We start from the raw sequence: 20455 nt of genomic DNA on the forward strand, positions 1-20455 counted from the left end.
GGGGAGATGTTGTTTGTGGGAGGTTTGTACAGCAAAGTACAAACCAAGTAGTATGACCTAGTGGATAAATAATGCTGTTAGGTCCATCTGTATACAAAGACTATCAGTAGCATTACCTCCATGTTCAATTTAGCACAAAATCTCCAGTAACAAACCTCACATTTCTGTTTGTAATATCTAAAGAATTAATTCTAAATACACTTAACCTGTTTCTGTGAGGTCTCCACTCACCCACAGACATTTAACCTATCATTACTGAAGCTACTTCTAATGCTCTAAATGCCTGATGAGCTTCAGGCCATGGCTATTTAATTATTGAAGAAGTGTTTTAAGAAGTGACAGAGGAACATTGTCTTCTTCCTTGATGTATTACACCCTTACTGTAGCCTGATCCAGAAAACAAGGAGGTCTGTATAAGTATTTACATGAGCCAGGGCAAATCATTATTCAGGCTCAGTGCTGTTTGTTTGTTTTGTTTTGTTTTTGAATAGTCTCCTTCTCTTGTTTTTGCCCTCATAGTTTTCTGTCTACACTTGCAGCCTGATCTGATTCTACTGAATAATTGATTGTATGGTATCATATCATTCCAAGTGCATCTTCATTTCCCACTTCTTTGTTTATATATATATATATATTTGTTGTTGTTGTTTTCTTGCTAAACTGCTAAAAGTCTTTTGCTTGCTTGTTTTTCCTATTGCCTTTAGTACTAACCAAAGAGTATTGAGTGTACTGTTCAGGGATGCTGGGGATAGGAGAAAGAAGAGAAAGAAAAGGGGGAGGTGGGGGGGGGGGGGGGAGGAGGAGTAATTAATTTTAATTCTCTGGCTCCTGTAAAGTTTTGCTTCTACTGCTCACATTTCATGCTCTACAGGTAAATGTATTTTATTCCCAGGATCTCTACAAGTCTCTTCATAACCCTGAAGATCACTCTCCAGGGTATGGCCCTTCCAAGCCAGTATGTAAACAACTCTTTCATAAATTAAGGGTCTTCTCAGTCTAATTGCTTCTCTCGTACATATTTTGAAGAGATAATGAAAGAAAGTGCTACTCCATCTCTGCCCACGGATTATAAAATGTGTTTTGCTGTTATCAACAATAGGTGAAGAAAACTGCACAATTGTGGATCAGGTCAATTACTTCTACATGTAGTCTTATCATGTGGCAATCATTGCAGTGCTTGAATGCCTCTGGCAGTACATTAAGCAGCACAAAAGGTCTGTCACATGTTCGTCCACTCAGCTTCAGGAGTCTGTTAAGTGAAATGTTGCATAATAGGAAAAAGTATAGCCTTGGTTGTTGTACAGAAAAGATAGTTGGATTTCTTTGTGTGTGTGTGTCTTTAATATAGCTATATAAAACTATCTTTAAAATTAAGTTTTATAATTTCCTGGAACATCCTGCTGGATCAGTCAGTCTAAATTTCATCTACTGCATGTTGTTTTTATCCTTGAAGAACTCCGTTATGTCAGTCAAGCAAAACTACTGGGGACAGTTTTCATCTATTTTTTTCTAGATAACATCAGGTCAGGCTACAGAGAATTTGGATAAAGCTTGTGTATAGTGGTAATATTCCATAGAAAGTCCATTCAGAGAATATTAAGATTTCAGTGCTCAAGGAAATGAGACTTCGTGTTGTGCTTCACTTTCTGTAGAATATAGAATATAGAATTTCACGTGAGCATCCTTTTTACACATTTACCAGCAGGAGTTCAGAACTTTACTAATGACATTCCAAATCAGCACATTCACAGAGATTCTAATTTCTGTTATTTACTTTTCCTATCTCTAAAGGAACATGAAATATCTTTTCAGCAACATGTCACTCTGCTCAAGTGACTCTCTTATGCACAACTAATGGAGAATAGACTATTTGATTAGTTAGTAAACGTGTCACAAGCTGATATTTGCAGTTCCAGCTAGGCTGGCATGCACATTTAGGTGTCTAAATACACTTTATAATCTAGCCCTCAGCTATTTAGGCATTTGAAAGTGAGACTCAGTCTTTCGTGTCAGTTGCACGTTTTGTGTAAACTACCTTAAATATTTTAAAATCCTTTTCCTATAAACACTTGTGAAAGTGCATAGCTGATATTTATTTATTTATTTTAACTTTCTGACATTATATTTTAAAATATTTATAGAGACATACTAAAAGAATACTGAATTTAATTAAAATGTTATTATTTGATAAAAGTTCTGTATATTCATTACTTTACACAGAAAGAATATGTAGTTTCATTGGTAATTACTGACACTTTCCATAATTCATATCTTGCACTGTGCTAAAATATTTTTTTATATCATTATTTTTTTGTCGTGTCTGCTAATTAGGATAAGCATGAATGCCATTTACTCATTGAAATTAAGAAAAAATAATATAGTCTCCTATTGTCCCTTATCATCATTTCATAGTTGTAATGGTGTTACAAGATGAACATATTTTTTTTCTGTTCAAGAGATCAGATTTTCCTGCTTTGTGCAAAACAATTGGATACACAGGTATGACACACATAAACTTTTCTATAAATTGCAGGATCCCAAAAGATTGCTGAAAGAAACAAGTAGATGCAAATTACGTGAATTTATCCAAGGGGAAAAGTGGTCACTATGAACTATCTGAAATGTTTATGTATAATACCTTACTACTGATTTTGAAGGTGAAATGCACATGCAGACCAAAAGATCCAGCAGAGTCTGTAACTACTGAGCTTTGCAGTGTCTTAAATTAGAATCATAATTTTTCATCCATAATAGAATAAAACATTATAATTCTTCCTTTTTTCCACAAAATTCTTCACCTTCACAAGAAGTGATTGATAAATATCAATTACTAATATTATGTATATTTAATAACCCTGTAAATAATTTTAATTTTATAAAGAAAGGTAAAAGTTAAAAAGGAATAATACATAAATAATTTACTCACAGCAGATAATCTACTTGAAGCCAGGAAAAAAACAAAAACACAGAAAATAATTATTATGCCTGTTACAAAGCCTAAGAAATAAAGGACTTATAGTCCGCAACAGACAAAACTGCCAGAAAACAAAGAAGCAAATTAAAATTAAATTTTTATCCTTAGAAATATTCTCAAAGATCTATGTAACACATCAAGTTTCTGAGATGTAAGTGAATTGCATAGTGAAAAGTACATCTGAATTCTGGGACACAGAAACACAGGTATTCTAGCAGTAGATCTATAGATACCTTTTTAAAGGTTTATACACTGGTATTTATCCTTCTGAAGCTTCTTCACCATAAGGCTTTCCCTTACGCACATTTCTTTTTTCTGATCTGTTCCTATTACTGCATTAAGGTAAAGCTGGTCATTTGATGCAGTTGCATCTGTTAAGTATTTCACAATAAGACCTTCATGTTAATTATGTCTTTGGACCCACCCATCTAACTATGACTGGAATCAAGACACATGAGTTCCTTTTATCACTTTATCTTCTCAGTTAGAAACAGGAGTTGCAAGGCCAGGAGAGGTACCCACTAGGTACATACAGTTAGCAATGGGAATATCATCGCTGTCACCTCCAACATTTCTCCAAAGGAGGACTGCACTCTTCAACAGAAGGCTGTAGTCACGCAGAAAGCCAGGCCAGGAGGAAAGGCAGAATAAAACTCCACTGCCAGCCAGCATGACAGTTTTGTTCACAGCTCGGTTTGAGTTCAACCTTTTGTGTGAGAGTTGAATAAAAGCTGAAACATTTGACATACACTGTTGTTGTTGTTCTAGGTGACTAAATAACTTTCAGCATTTAAACTCAGACAGCCGAGGTTCCTCTCTTTGTGTCTCAGTAGTTTCCAGTCTGATACAGCTGTGACAACTAGGTGAGGCTAAATCTTGAGCTGCACCACTGTTCATCATTAGCAAATCTGTCCATTCATTTTGTTTATTATGGACCATGGGTTATGAGTTAGTATATTTTGGGGTGTCCTCTGTCTGGAAGTAAATGTTATTCTTTGCATACAAAATCAGGTACTACTGAGCAGATGTGATAAAGATATTTAAACAGATGCCAGAATTGCAGGTGTGGATCCTCCAATATTCTGTATTTATTGTACATCTTTTCTGTAGATAATTTTACTTATTTCTCTTGTAAAAATGTGCATTTTGTACTTTTATAACATAACTTACCTATTCCATTTCCAAATCTGTCATGCAGGCATCTTTGAAATATCTCTGGAAAGTTATGACGCTACGCATAAAGAAACCACTGAGTTATTCCAGCTTGAAAAACAATGGAATTTACAAAGTAAGAGGTCCACACTCCAGAAGGTGGGGTTCTTAGGAGCTGAGATATAACATTAATGTAGAGAGAACCTTGGTATATAATATTCTGCATGTATGTATGTGCATGCATGTATGCAGTAAGAAAATGTACAAAAAGTAAAAGCCTATAAACACAATGTAAGACACAAAAGTTGGAATCATGTTTAATGATGAAAACAGAGAAAGCATGGGAGACAAGAGCTTTATTTGTTCAGTGGTGCCCTAATAATATATAGAGTAGATTTATTTATTTATTTATTTATTTATTTATTTATTTATTTATTTATTTATTTTAAGCAAAGAAATATAGCACAGGAAGAAAAAATAAGCCATAGAAAGAGAAGCAGGAACAAAAGCAATGAGCATGAATTCTCCTGCACTTTCTAAGTACCTTTAGAACCAATGCAAAAACGTCAGAACATATGTTTTTTAAATCAAAACAAAAATGAAAAACATTGCCTCAAGTACACTATAACCCTAAAGTAACATTTGTACAGAAGGCCTGAGGAGAAAATTCCCATACACTGTATGTTTCTTCAAATGAAAAATATCATTCGTGTAAATATCTTCTGTGGAACATCAGCCTTTGGATCTTTCTGTTAGCAAGATAGGAACAGAGAAGACTAGAATGAGACTGTTGCATATTATTAACCCATACAGGTAAAAATCTGGGGGTATTCATTGCCAGATTTCTGAATGTTCAGACAGTTAAGGGGGCTATAGTCAATTCTGCTAGGCAACTCTAAGGAAGTATCACACCTACTTCTCATCCTAGCGCTTTGAGTTGTTCTGGATCTTTAAGACACTAGGAAAGAGTAAGCCCCTATGCACCCTGGTGATATGTTCAGAAGTTTGTTATAAGCAAAAAGGAAATATATCTTGCATACAGAACCATGAATTTTATGGTGATGCTAGTGATATTATTATGGATGATACTGATATAGGTTTATATCAGTAAAAATGATGCCCACACAACATAACAATAATTGGAACTGCTCAGCTGAAACAAAAAGGGCAGTAGAATCACCAAAAAACAGGCTGTTCTGTTTTACAGCTGCCCCTCTTATCTGAGATTCTTTCTCACTGTCCTGGGCACACATTGTTTCCTTGACCCTGCCTGTGTCACTTAAGCAAGTGCAGGGGAATGTTAGCTATGGTGATCTGTTAACTCAGTATTCACGGTGTTACCTTCTCCAGGTCCTTCTCATTTTTTGCATTTGCTTGCGGCTTTAAATGTTGACATTAATAAGTATGCTTCTTTTCTATTTGTCTGCTGTTCTATACTTTTAAAATGGTTTTCTTATCGTTGTTTGATGGATCTTTGATATAAATGGTACAGTGAAGTGCTGCACTTAGTGGTAAAAGTTAAATGAAACAATTAAGCATTAGTAAAATTTTATATATATAATTATATAAATAATTACAATTTAGTAAAATAAGTTTGAACAACTCCAAAGATTAATAGCAGTGAGCAAGGCCTGTAATTTAACAACAACCTCCATTTGATTTTGCTAGTAGACTGTAGCCATATGATTACTTCATAGCTAGTGCAAGAAACAATTTAAGATCTTGGGCTATACTAAGACCCTGCTAGAAGAACACAAATGGAAGAAAAAAGGTTGCTCAGTGTGTTCACAACAAAGGGAAAGTGTAATGTCTGATGTCTTCTTTCCATGTCAATACTGCTACAAATTCCCTGAATGGAGTAACAGTAGCAGCTTAAACCAATTTAAAATTCTCAATTTTCCTTGAATATATTTGGCCCTTTCCCATGACAGTGTAGATAAACACAAAGGGGAGAGGTGGGTACTTTCAATTCACTTAGGAGAGTATTACTGTTACTTTAGTAATATTTGACATTCTGCCCTCAAATTTAAAAACAACTTATTGAAAATGTGTAAAGAAACCAGGAGTTACCTATTGTCTTTGGTGGAAAGTAACCTTAGGGAGTAAATATTAGTGCTCTGGAAAGCTTCTGCAAGTATTTCACTTGGGTGTGATATATTTTATCCTGATTTGTACTCCAGTAATAATACTATCAAATGAACAATTTTTTGAAAAGGCCACCACCATCTGGTGATTAATATTGGTTTGCAACACAGTGATATTTCTTGTCAAGTGAACCTTTTCTGAATCAATATCAGTTTAGAAGTCCCATCTATTATAAGTAACAACCTTTTACTAATTCAGTGTTTTCATTCCCTTGAGTTTGTTACAACTTTACTTACCATTTCAGCAAACCTGGTCTGACATTCCTAACATCCTAGCTAGTGCATACATAATTAACCATAAGCAAACAGTGTCAGGAAAATTAATAGTGACAGTCAAAGCAATAAGGTTTTCTCATCTCTGTTGCCCATACACTTTCAGAAAGCATTCTTAAACTTTAACATAGTATAGTACCTGACGGTCTCATAAAATTAGATGTATTTCCAAGACAAAACACTACTGAAGGGGCTTAATGGAAAATGTGTTTATGCCTTGGGTTTATCTACACTACAGCTGTATGTAGATATATACGTATTATATCTATGTTGCAGCTCTGAAATAATTTAAAATTGAGTTTTCTAAATGTGTCTTTTCTCTACCTTTCTGGCTCTGAGATAGAAAGCAGCCATTATGAAGATACACAGTTTAATTTGTTCCCAGAAATTTTGAAAATTAAGGAATGTCCACAATTTATATACATTATATATGTTTTTATATATATACTGAAGGCAGTATCTTTAGCTTATAAAGAAGTAAAAGGATAGAAGACAAAATGAAGAAAAGACTGATTCCCAAAAATCTGCTGCCTAACTGGTTTGAGCAGTGGTAAGGAGTTTATAACCCAAATCAGGTTGCTAACACCAGTTCTTGTGACATAATGCATCTGTTTTTTTGTTTGTTTTTTTTTTTTTTGGAATAGAGTTTCGCGAAATACAAGATGACAGGCCACTTATGAGCCACGAGGAAGTAGGCATCCAGAGAAGATCTTTGAGCAAGTTCAGTGGAGGCAGATAATTTGTAAAGGGATGAGTTTACTTCAGTCCTTTATGGGTCAGAAGCTAAAGTCAGTCACTATTTACACAGAAGGGGGGGAGGGAGGGGGAATGAAAGTAAAAAGTATAAAAATATAATGAATCAGCTACCACCTGAGCTTGGATGATTATCCTTTAGAAGCCTTTTCAGTTATTTTTACATTAAAAGGAGCTCCTAAGGATGGAATTGTGTTGGCAATGGCAGCAGTTTAGAAACCAGCTACCTCTGTTCTTGTAACCCACAGTTCAGGTCACACAACAGTTAATAATACTAGCAGGGACATGGTCTCATAGATTAGAACAATAATTTCTAGTGGATATATGTAAGTCATTGGGTTCCTTTATATTTTATTAAGACCACTGAGATACAGCAAAGTATTTAAGTTAATGTATTTCATGAATCAGTGTAGTCCTAGAGAAGAAAAGAGAACTGGTAGAGTCATAATTTTAAAATTACAGAATTGACTTGCATCGAGTACAAAACACAATCTTTGTGTTCAAAGATGATGAAGGGTCCAGAGGGAAGATGTATGAGAGGGAGTTGAGATCACTTTGTTTGTTCAGCCCAGAGCAGAGGAGGCTGAGGGGAGGCCTCATGGCACCTGCAGCTCCTTCACAAGGGGAGCGGAGGGGCGGAGGGACACGTGCTGAGCTCCCAAGTTTCCTGAGGGAATGGCATAGAGCTGCCACGGGGAGGTTCAGGCTGGGTGTTAGGAAAAGTTTCTTCACCTGTGGTTGGGCACTGGAACAGACTCCCCAGGGAACTGGTCATGGCAGTGAGCCTGCCAGAGTTCTAGAAGCATTTGGACAATGCTCTCAGAAATATGGTTTGATTTTTGGGCAGTCAAAAATCACAAATTTTTGTGTGAAGCCAGAAGTCGGACTGGATGATTCTTTTGGGTCTCTTCCAACTCATGATATTCTATGATTCTATGAGAATGTTTTAGAAAAACTTCTCTAGTCAATGCAGTATATCAGCCACTTGCACAGCCTCATTTGAGCCAATGCACTAAAATAATAAATTACTTTAAATAAATGCACTGTGCATTTTACTTGAAACTTATTACATGATCTGCATATTGCAGAATAACTTATTAATTAGGAATTAATATAAATTTCTTGAGTTTAGAAAGGAAGGCAGGTTATAATATTGAACTGCAACTGAGAACAACTGCTCATTTCTTAACTTTGACACCCTTTCTGGTGAAGGAGTATAATGTGAGAAGATCAACATAACATAAAAAGAGTTTGCAGTGAGTGAGTCCTGGCTATGAAAGAGATTCAGTGACTGTTGTATAATTTCTGATGAAATTACTGAAGTGCATTACCTTGGTCTAACCAGGTACGTGAAGGTAATACAGTGAAAAATCCATAAGAGCTGGCTTTAACTATATTGTCATTTGCTAGTGTTTGATGTTGTTATGTAAAAAATGTAATGTGTTGTTATAGGCATTGCTCATAAATGTGCTTTTCATTAAAGCTTGGGAAAATGTTCTTGTGTATTTCAAAAAGTTGAAGTGGATAAAACAAGCAAATTTGCCTAATAATATTTTAGAACTTTATGAAGAACTTCCATGACCAGAACAGCTGATACCCTTTGAGAATAGTATCTTGTTTTGCACCACTTATTATACCACACTGGTAATAAAACAACACAATGTGTTGTGAGATGTTATGTAAAATCTATTAGTAAATAATCACATTCTCACCATTTGTTTTCTGGGAGAATGTGCTCTGTAGCATGCAGATAGCATATTCCCAAGGAACAGTACTTGAGACCATCCCCTGCTGATACTCCTTACCGTTTTGTTCAGTTAACTTTTGACCTTAACCACAAAGCTCCTGCAAAAATATTCCCTGTGAATTATCTTCTCTCTTTTCCAGTCCTACTCCTTTTAAAATAAAATAAAATTAAACACTGAAGCAGCGGTTGTTTTATGTACTACCTTTGCATTTTAAATATTTGATTATAGGATCTCAGATTTTGACACTGCATTTATCTGCAAAATGCATGCTTTTGATGTATTAGTTATAGAGCTCTTCATTTCTAAAAAGAGATACGATCAGGATCAATATTTCTTTTGATTTCTTCAATTTAAAGCAGATGCCAAACCTCTTTATTCAGATCATTTAATGGTAGATGCATTTTGTTTTACCTTCACAAAGATATCACCAGCATTTTTATAATAGAAGAGTCCATGATCATAAATTAGTCAAGTTTAGAGTGCAAAGAATGGTGTGAAACACTCATCATTCTGAGAGCAGCTATAGATACACCAGGCAATAGGAATTGCCTAGTGGAATATGTAAGAATATCTCTCCATCCATTATCCACAACTTTGTTCAGCACTCCAGGAATGCTCCTCACGACCTTTTTCATGAATTTGGATGGAGATGTTTCATATTATCATGTACCAGTCAGTCAAGAAGGTTGCTATAGAAAATTTTATAATTAGATATTCTGCTTCCTTTCACTGATACCATATTTTCCACTAAGTTTCAAAAAAAAAATTATTATGTGTTCCATCGTCAGGATTATTTTATATTCTGGAAATTTCACAGGATTTATATTAACCATGCTTTAGCCCATTGAAGAAGAATTTGCATCAGGTAGATATCGCACACCAAACAATGTTATAAGAAAGTGTTTTTAAATAATATTCTTAAATTACTATGAAATGATTTTCATCATGTTAAAGCCAGTTTCGCTCTTGTGAGATGCAACTCCAGTTTCTGATCACAAATAAGAAGGGGGGAAAGGAGAGTCATGCTCAAAAAGTATAGAAGCCACAAGCTGTTGATGGAAAATAAGTAGAGAATGAGGGAGATTTTTCTTATTATTCTCCATAGTGTATAGGAAATGTTTATTATGCAATGAACCCTTCAGTATTAGCCAGCCACCTAGGAGGCTGAGTGAATTAATTGTTCAACCATGAGGAAAATGAAAGACAGCTACCTGTACCTGTTCCCGTTTCTCTCTTCCTCTACGCTTGAATGTCTGCTTTAAGTAAGGGTTAGCAGGATTTTGCTGGGGCTTTGCTCTCCTGCTGGGGCTTTCATTTGATTTGTTTATGCTTGTTTTGCATAACATTGTGCAAAATATCGCTTGCATATTATTTAGCTCCTCTTTAGATGATTATATAGAAATTAATAGGATTGCTAGGATTTATAGAGCCTCAATCCGAGTCTAGCTGTCAGATGGTTTTGCTTTAAGAATACCTCACTAAAGCTGAAAAGAATTGCATGCATTCTGATTATTTTTTTTCCTGTAATACCAAATGAAAAACCAACTATCGCCACCAGCAGCAAAAAAGACATTGGCAATGAAATTTGTTTTAAAAAATAATTAAAAAAAAAAAAAGCATGAATGAGATACAAAAATGATGTCACTCACAAGAACTCTTTTGGTTGCACTCCAATTCTATAAAATTCAAATTAACTAGGCCCTGCTATGTAAAGTACTTCAAGAGACAAAGTCAGCACATATTGCTCTTATGGGACATGTGGTTACCCATGCATTACAGTTTACTAAATATAAAACATAAATTTCTGTGAAACATCTAAATCACTTTTAAAAAAACATCATTATACATTCATCCATGATTAACTGCACAAACATGTCATTTTTGAATCTATCACAAAACATGACCTTTTTTTTTTTTCCGTAATTAAAGGTGAATTGCCTTCCTGCATGCATAATTCAGTCCTCTGATAATAATCTGTATTATCAGAAGTATGAATGCTTTTATGCAAGAGCTCTGTGTCATCTGCTTTGGCAATGTGTTTCTAAATAGCTGATTTTTTTTTTTTTGGTTCTTTTGGATTCAGACAACACAGTGATACTGGAACTAGATTGCTCAAGTGTCTGCTGATGTTCAGTCAAGAGGTTCATAATTTTCTGAAGTTATACTACTTCCCTTAAACTGAGATACAGGTATAGCACTAGTACTTTTGATAGATTTCTGATTGTAAAATGAATTTATACAGATGCTTAAACTCATATGGGAAGGCACCCTGTAGTAGCATATTACATTCTTTTTTTACATACTTCATTTTTTTTAACAACAAAGTACTGAAACAGATTAACAAAATCAGTCATATACCAGGAATAAACCTGACAATAAGCAAACGTTTCAGAAATAGTTCTTGACTTTATAACTCATTGAATTACAGAATTAATAATTCTAAAATTAAATATTTGACATGTTAGCAGTTAGTCTGCTAACTATCTTGAACTTACCTTGGAAAAAAATAGCTTTCAATTTTAATCGATTTTGAAGTTTGAATAATCTTCTATAATTTGTCTTGGGATCAGTCATGGTTAACATTTTCACTAATGTTTGCCTAAATTTTGTCTCCTGTATTCAGTCTCTGTGGAAGTATTGGCTGCGTAGAGATCAACAGTTCTGAACTTCCTCTCTATTTTTTATAAAGGAAGCTGGTACTGCAGATATAAAGTTGTCTCTTCCGGGTAATGGAAATAAGGGCAGAGACTAGCTCAGAGTTTTGAAAAAATATGGAAGAAAACCAACAAATAGCAGTCATCATTGAAATAATAAAATCAGAGTGGGCCATGCTGGAACATGTATCATACTCTTCTGATCATGTACCTTCCAAAATACCTAACATTTCAATCCTCATCTTACTAAAATTCAATGATGAATCCCAAATACTATAAGCTTACATATGTATTCATTTTATTTCAACCTAACAGGTGAAATCTAAGGGAAAAAAAAAGCTTAAAAAGTCATACTCTATCTCTCATTGCAGTAATCTGTACCAAAAAGAACAGATCTGTAGCAGTACAGTGGGATATAAGGCCATGCTCAAGATACCAGCGTACAAATGGCACAACATAACATAAAATGACACATCGTAGTTTATTACTGGCTCACTGACTCAGAGAAAGGTAAAGAGAGGATATTAACTAAAAACAGTGATGGCTCAAAGAGGGGAGAGATGAAGGAAAAAAAAAAAAGTAAACAGATTATGTCTGGAAGTGATATAACATTGAAATGTGTCCCTTCCGCCTCTAAAGAGAAAATGTGGTCTTTGACAAGGACACTCCATTAACTGGTATGACCTGATTAGGTTTATTAATGCTGTTGGCTGTATTATTAAAACACACGAGAGGCAGAGAAAACAGTGGTGGACTGTATAGTCAAACTGATCCCACCTGGGTGGGTGCTCTAGCTTAATTCTTTTTCCACTGAATGAATAAACCATATATCAAAGTTCAAGAAAGTCAGCTGAGCAAATGATGGGATTATAGTTCAGGACGAAAAGATGGGAGTAGGTTGGTGAGGAATAACGAATGCTTTTTAATCAGAGGAATTATAAACAAATGTAATCTTTCTTCATAAAGCATTTAATTCTCTTCCCTGTCTCAGGTCATTTAACACATACTCACATGGCAAAATGAAGAAGTATTTTTCAAAATTACATCTTGTAATTTAAAGTGTGCATCAAAACAGTTACTGAGTTTATTACATTTGTCCCAATACATGGAAAACAACTTCTGATTTCAAACAAGCAACATAAATCAGTGAAAGAAAATACAATCTATCTTCATATATCTGTAATATGAAAGAAAAATATAATCACAATGTAGAAAAGATGTAACTGCTATTTTTTTTAATTGATAATGCCCAAATTAAAAACAAATACACTAAACATCATGTAAATACTACATGAATTCTCATAACAGTTGAGTTTGTTTTTTCTGTAAAGACAGAAACTTATAAACCAGCCAAGCAAAAAAAAAAAAAAAAACAAAAAACAAACAAACAAAAAATAAAACAACAGTTGTTAGTTTATTTATCAAAAGTAAGTTAAACATAGTGGATATAGCCTATAATCTCACCCCGTGGCAGCTGGTTTATTTGAATGTTTGTGTTTTTGACGGACACCTTCTGCTTTATGCAACTAGATAATTATGAAATAGATCTCATACTTAATACAAGACCTATGTAGTGCATATTGTACATGGTTAATTAAAGATAAATGCAGGTGAAATTTTTGAAGATTATCTCCTGCATATGTATACGCTGCAGACTAGAAAGTAGAAATGAAAGTATGGTGGAAATGAAATGGTTAAATAGACTGGTGTTGGCTTTTTTTGTTTGTTTGTTCTTGTCATCCAGCATTTCAAATGCAGACACTTTTAAGGCCAGCCACTAAATCTCTATTCGTATAGATAACATTAAAATTGTAGGCATGATAAAGAGAGTAATTGCACGTGAAAACAAACTACACAATCACTACATTAATTAGATAAGAGATAAGATCCTATCATTCCCAATGGAATGATATTTTAAAGGGAGCTCTAGGCACATCAAGGTACTTGCTGAGATTAGGGCTCAAGAAATATACTTTCGCCAAGGACACAATGTAGAAAATGCTATTAGGTGTATAGATATGCATCAAATTTGATGGCATGCATATTCTGGACTAGGAGTAGTATTTGGCTCCTTCACACATAAAAGCGATTTCTTTCTAGTCATATGAATGACATGAATGAAACCAGAGTTCTGGAGGCAGAAACAATGTCTGTGATTCTGTAAAGATGTATTTTCCCTGTGCAGCTGAAATGGATATATTTCTGATCTAGGTCAAAGTGGACAGTTACATCTGCATACTACAACAGAGGGTGGAAACAAATGTTTGGTTTCTCAGAAGAACTAATTAACTGTCTCAGAAGAACTAATTAACTACCACAGTTATTCTGCTTCTGGTTCCAGTATACTTTGACTAGTAGTATTTTTGAGGGGGGGTGGGGGGGGTGGGGTTTACAACATATTCTTTGCCCCGAATAGATTTAAAATGTTACACTTGCTATTCTGTACGGAAGAGTTCTCCAGGGAACTTTATTTAGGCAAAATAACCAGAAAAGGAGCAAATATGGGCAGAATATGGGGGAAAAAAAAAAAAAAAAAAAAAAAAAAAAAGGAAAGGAAAGGTGTGGAGAGAGAGGAAAGAAAAAATTATGAGTGAATAATGAATATCACAGAAGACAAAAATCTAGCAGGTAGGGAAGGTGCCTGGAAACCTGTGGGAATCTAAACTTCCTGAGCTTTGAGTTCATCATGAGTCATGATGAACTACATCTTGAAGAGCTTTGCTCATCACCTTTGCAACAGGGAAGGAAAAACTGCAAACTTGGCTTAGTGGTGCAAGATTACAAAGTACAGAGTTACGTGTGAACAGAGAGGAAGTAATGGTGGCCTGGACAAGGACCATCTGCAATGTAGAGTAACAAGAAGTAAAGGTAGTAAATTGGTTCACTTAACACTGTAGACACAAGCAAACATGCATTAACGTGCCACATATTGGGAAGAAAAAGAGAAGAAAAAAAATTAATCTGATACAGAAATCTGATAAAAGTTCTAATACAGAAGAAATCTGTATATCTTAACACATTCTCAAAATTGTTATTTAAATGGTTCAGCCTTGGATCAGTTGCATGAATTATATGACTGCATTATTATTTCTACAAAACTCTGTTTCTCAGGTAACATAGGCAAAGAAATAAGAGTCTAGTCTAGAGTGAAAAAGTTTCAAAAAAAAAAAAAAAGAAAAAGAAAAGGTTTTAAAGAAATTATATCAAAAACCCAGATTCAAAATCCCCATTTTGGAAGAAAGATGGGAGTTTTAATGAGGGACCAATTTGGCTGTGTCATAAGCTGATGAATACAGATGACAGAAAAAGTGGGTAGAGCTCTACTAGGAATAAATTCTGAAGTATAGCATGAGAGAGCAAAGTAGCATCTTCATTCCCCTCATTCACCAGAAAATCCTGTAGAAAATTCACTGACTATTGTGAGGACAAAACTCTTCCATGTCTAACCGTTCTTCTACCCATTAGTTACTATTTTGAAAGATAATAGAGGATATATTGCAGAAAACTAGAAATATTTTGCATGTGTTTGAAAGAAAAACTCAAGATACTGTGTAACATTCAGCTGAGCTCAAACCCTCAGAAGAAATTTAAAGCAAATAATCTTACAAATTATTTGTAGATATATTGAAAAGAATAAAATGTAGAGTATCAGCCAACATTGATTTGGTGAGGATATTTCTTTGTCTAATCAAATTTCCACCTTCAGCAATTCATTCCCTCTAATGAACAAAGAATACGTGTCACATATGTAAACATGAGTAAAACCTTGTATACTATTTTGTGTGGAATTCCAGGATAAATTGGAGGAATATATTCTGGATGAAACCCCAGTGAAATAGATGCAGAATTGGTCATGAGACTGTGTTTGATGACAAGGAGCAGATCACAATCAAAATGGAAGAAATGTGTCAAGTACTTTTCATCCAGAGTTGGACTACAGTCTTGTATTATTCTTTATTTTCATGTTCAGTAATGATGTTTAAAAAGCAGTAATGAGACTTAAAAAGCATACAAACAACATCTATTTGGAAGATTTTGCAAGCTGTGTTGGACAGTATCCATTTTATTTGGTTTACATTGTTTTTCTATGCTCAGCATAGCACTGTGCTTTTAATGTCATCAATCAACAGTTTATAGACAGTCATACTATGCCCAGCAATCTGCAGACCTTAAGTCCTCTTTTTCCCCTGTGCTTTGTTCATTGAATGTTTTTTCCTGGTAAGCACCATACAGATAACCTGCCATTCTAGTTCTGTCTTCAGGAGGGAGTGATGACACACTGCAAATCACCGTCTGCACCTTCACTACATTAAATAGCTCGTCTTTTGTTTGTCTTTTTTTTTTTTTTACTCATATTTTTTCCTTAAGACCTTTTAATATGGATTGTCGTTTAACTGAAATCCAGGCTCTTTCAACATTCCTTTTCACAGGCATTCCATTCCTGTATTAAAAAATGAATAATAAGTCAAGTACTAGCACATAAGTATGTAAAATATATTGAAGTACTAATATGTAATGGGAATTTAAAGGAAAAAGTAACACTGAAACCTTTTAAGGGACATCAGCATTAATTCTGATTGTTTTTAGTATTTAGTTACTGAGGAAGTTGGGTAATTGCCAACAACACATACCAAAAACAAACAAACAAACAAAAAGAAAAGGTGACTTGCTAATAAACTCTAATAAATCCTGAAATCAATGCCATGCAAAGGGTCACTGTCTAATCAAGCAAACTAAAGGATTTTAAAGCTTTCATCTACTTTCAAAGGCATAAGAGGCCAGCAAGTGCACAGAAAAATGCAGTTTCAACTCTGTTGGCATAATGAGCTAAAACACTGCTTGTTTCTTTAGCAAACACATTAGTGAGAAAGCAAAGAAATTAAGTGCAGTTTCAGCACGGAGGCATGATTGAAACAGCTGTAACTTTTCATGTATACTGTCTGTCTTGCTTATGTACAACTAGTTCATAAAACCAAAGATGGATATAGAAGGACAGTTAATTTTAAAAATAATAATAAATATATAAAGAGCTATGCAAATCCGTATCTTCAATTATTTTTCAGCAGAAATTGACCTATCTTTACTCTTTATATTAGTAGATTTACGAATATGGCTTTTTTCCAGAATCTGAGATATGACTTTTGTTAGAAAAATTGTCTAAGGAATCGAGTAAGTTTCGAACTTCTGAAACAGGTTAATTAATTTTTTTTAGAATACAACTAGATGCATAATCAAGGCAATACATTCTAATCTATTTTTACCTTTAAGCCCATTTTATTTTCTGAAGTCTTTTTGATCAGAGATGGACAAAGTAGCAAAGAGCAATTAAAGTCACACAAAACTAATTACAGTGCCAAAGTACCAGTTCAAAATAAACTTACTGTCATTCAAACAGTAGGTGCACCCTCACTGCAGTCAACTTTTGAGTATTATATAGGTATGGTACTTGAATGTTTAAGCAGTAAATAATTTTAGTTTTCCCAACTGGGTACACTTAGTTGTCCTAAAGTCTTGCTATTGAACTGAGTTAGAAACCTATTTGCCCAGAGGTTGTTCATACATAAAGAATGAGAAAGAACAGAGTATGAGCACCTTCATTAAAATGTCAAACTGATGTGAAATGAATGTGTACAGTTGCCAGTGTTTTTTCAAGGGAGCTAACTGAACGACCACTACCAGCGTGGACAGACCACCCATCTGAACAATTTTATTCCAGTGACAGCTGCAAGAATAGACATGACATGGTATTCAAGAGCTCATTCCAATGACATGCCTATCCCTGGTTTTAGTCTTCATCTCTTTACCACTGACAGTAAGCTAAGTGAACAAGGATGAAATAGGATAAGAGTCTGCTGAATTAACTTTAGAGTTAGGGGTAGGAGAAGTGCGTGCTTGAGAAATGAATACATCCAGGTGATCTTACATTGCTGTGTCTCTCAGATACAATGTTCTGAAAGTGGTCTCCTGTTGTGGGACAACTCTATGAGTGATAATTCAAGGTACAGAGAATGAGCCTACGTATGTTTTTATCACTTTTCAGCCCATCTTCATGCTAAAATTGAACAGATCCTGAGCAGAATCTTTACAAAACTAAGTATACTACATTTTTTAAATTCAAGTCAGAGAATTTGTTTGAAATCTGAATTTCATAGCTTGTGGAGCCATTTTACTATGCATCGTTGAGTCTCGACAGTGTTAACATATAAAGCCTTTTCCCTTCAATGCAATATCAGGATTTTATTCAAAGATGATATTTTTTATTTATGAATCTTGTTCAGAGGAAAAAAAATGGACTTTTAATTCAAGCTTCAAATGTGCTGCACGACTACTTATCTAACACAAAACATGGGAATAGTAATCTCCATCAAGTGAAGCAAAAATGACTGAAACTATCTAAAAAGTGTTACAAGAGCTTTTTCAGAGGCTTGATCACTGCTACGGAAAATGAGAGGTACAGGAAAAAGTGTTTACAATAAAGTCAAGAAAGAATTTCTAGCTACCTCTAAAAACCATTTCTAATTGTCTCATCCTCTGCTCAGAACTGACTGGAGTTTTACAGTGTATTCTAAGCAATTAGATTCGAAGCTACAAGAAACTTGTATCTTTTGCAATGCCTGAAATAAAAAGTGCATTGTCTTATGGCAAATACCATTGAGCATAATGATATCCAGTAATAACTTACTCAGGAACTAGATCAAGTACTGTGCACTGACTATACACTATGTAGTATTCAGCATTTTTTCCTCCATAGTTGTTTTTTTCTACCTTTGCTGTCAATATTTTATTTTGTGCAGTGTTTTCTATGAACTACTCATTTTGACTGAAAGTGTTCACCGGAATTTCAGATTGTTCCTTTTCTCTCACTGCTCTACAACCAAATCATGTGGTCCAAAACAGGCTAAATAAGATGCATGCTAGGTTTGTTCAGTTCTGACTGCAGGCTGTATGACAAGCTGGAAACTACAGTACTGGACAAACATTACAGGGCCTTTTTTCACTACTTTTTCATTACAGAGGTATGCACTTTTGGTGTGTGTGGCATTTTTTGTCATTTTTGTTGCTGTAGTGTCTCTTATCGTGTAATTTTTTAGAGGATCTTCTATCTTCGATCTCACTAAAAAATCAATTGCACTTTTATTTGTGCTTCTTCAGATTCAGTTTGAAATTTATAGGAGTGGCAAAATCTAGTGGCATGGAAGGAATGCAAAACATTTTTCAACTCTGCAACCCTTGGTTCGGTACCTAGATTTTGTTACCAGACAGAAAAACAATGGATATATTATCTGAGCAAGATGTATTAAACCACATCAGCTGCCCTCAAGCTCTATCCAAAGAAGCAAAATAAAAATAATTAGGTAAACGTTGCACCATCACAGAGAGCATAAACCACTAAGCATTATGTTATGTTTAGAGAATATGGGTTGTAGGCTCAAACAGTTTATTCAAAACTCTGTCCAAAAGACAGTAACACTCCATTTGGTTTTCAGGAGGTTTGATTAAGACAGTAGGTGAGGGCTGAGATTAGAAATAAAATAAAAAAATAATAAAATAAATAAAATAAAACAAAACAAAACAATACAAAGGCCTTTTGGAAATCATGCAGGATCCAGAGTAAAAGAAAAATCAGTGAGATTTATCAAAACCATGGAAAAATCACAGCTATTTATTGGGGGAGAGGAGGAGGAGAGCAGAGGGGGCTCCAGGCACTGGAGCAGAGATCCCCCTGTGGCCTCTCGGCAGGAGGCGGCGCTGGAGCAGGGATTTCTCTCACAGATTCACAGATTCACAGATTTCTCTAGGTTGGAAGAGACCTCAAGATCATCGAGTCCAACCTCCGACCTAACACTAAGTACTCCACTAAACCATATCACTAAGCTCTACATCTAAACGTCTTTTAAAGACCTCCAGGGATGGTGACTCCACCACCTCCCTGGGCAGCCCGTTCCAATGCTTAATAACCCTTTCGGTAAAGAAGTACTTCCTAACATCCAACCTAAAACTCCCCTGTCGCAACTTTAGCCCATTCCCCCTCGTCCTGTCACTAGGCACGTGGGAGAATAGACCAACCCCCACCTCTCTACAGCCTCCTTTCAGGTAACTGTAGAGAGCGATGAGGTCGCCCCTGAGCCTCCTCTTCTCCAGGCTGAACAAGCCCAGCTCCCTCAGCCGCTCCTCGTAAGACTTGTTCTCCAGACCCCTCACAAGCTTGGTCGCCCTTCTCTGGACTCGCTCGAGCACGTCCATGTCCTTCCTGTAGCGAGGGGCCCAAAACTGAACACAGTACTCGAGGTGCGGCCTCACCAGAGCCGAGTACAGGGGCACAATCACTTCCCTCGACCTGCTGGCCACACTGCTTCTTATACAGGCCAGGATGCCGTTGGCCTTCTTGGCCACCTGAGCACACTGCTGGCTCATATTCAGCCGACTATCCACCAATACTCCCAGGTCCTTCTCGGCCAGGCAGCTTTCCAGCCACTCATCTCCCTCAGCCCCTGGGCAGACCCCATGCTGGAGCAGGGCAAGGTGTGAGGAGGAAGAGGCAGCTCTCAGGGACTGACCACAGCCCCAGGACCCAACCCCTGTGCCACTTGCTCGGGGGAGGAGGTGGATGGGTTGGAGATGGAGCAGCAATATCTTGATGCAGGTCAGCCTGGCACTGTGTTTCAGCAGGACAGGGATAAAACCCATCATTCTCTCTTCTAATATCACTGTCTTGATTTATAGGCAGTTACCTGCATTTTGTTCTATATGAAGTGG

The 20455-nt window shown here is 35.7% G+C and overlaps 1 long non-coding RNA gene across 1 annotated transcript; it reads left to right on the plus strand.

Moving 5' to 3' along the window:
* Positions 1 to 900: 900 nt before the first annotated feature.
* On the plus strand, positions 901 to 4857 carry LOC308190052. The gene is made up of 3 exons (XR_013946808.1): positions 901 to 955; positions 3743 to 3837; positions 4173 to 4857. It is a non-coding gene; the product is annotated as an uncharacterized lncRNA (long non-coding RNA).
* Positions 4858 to 20455: the final 15598 nt, after the last annotated feature.

The sequence above is a fragment of the Anser brachyrhynchus genome, assembly GCF_964034855.1.
Source record: "Anser brachyrhynchus genome assembly, chromosome: 2".
In the NCBI taxonomy this organism is placed as follows: domain Eukaryota; kingdom Metazoa; phylum Chordata; class Aves; order Anseriformes; family Anatidae; genus Anser; species Anser brachyrhynchus.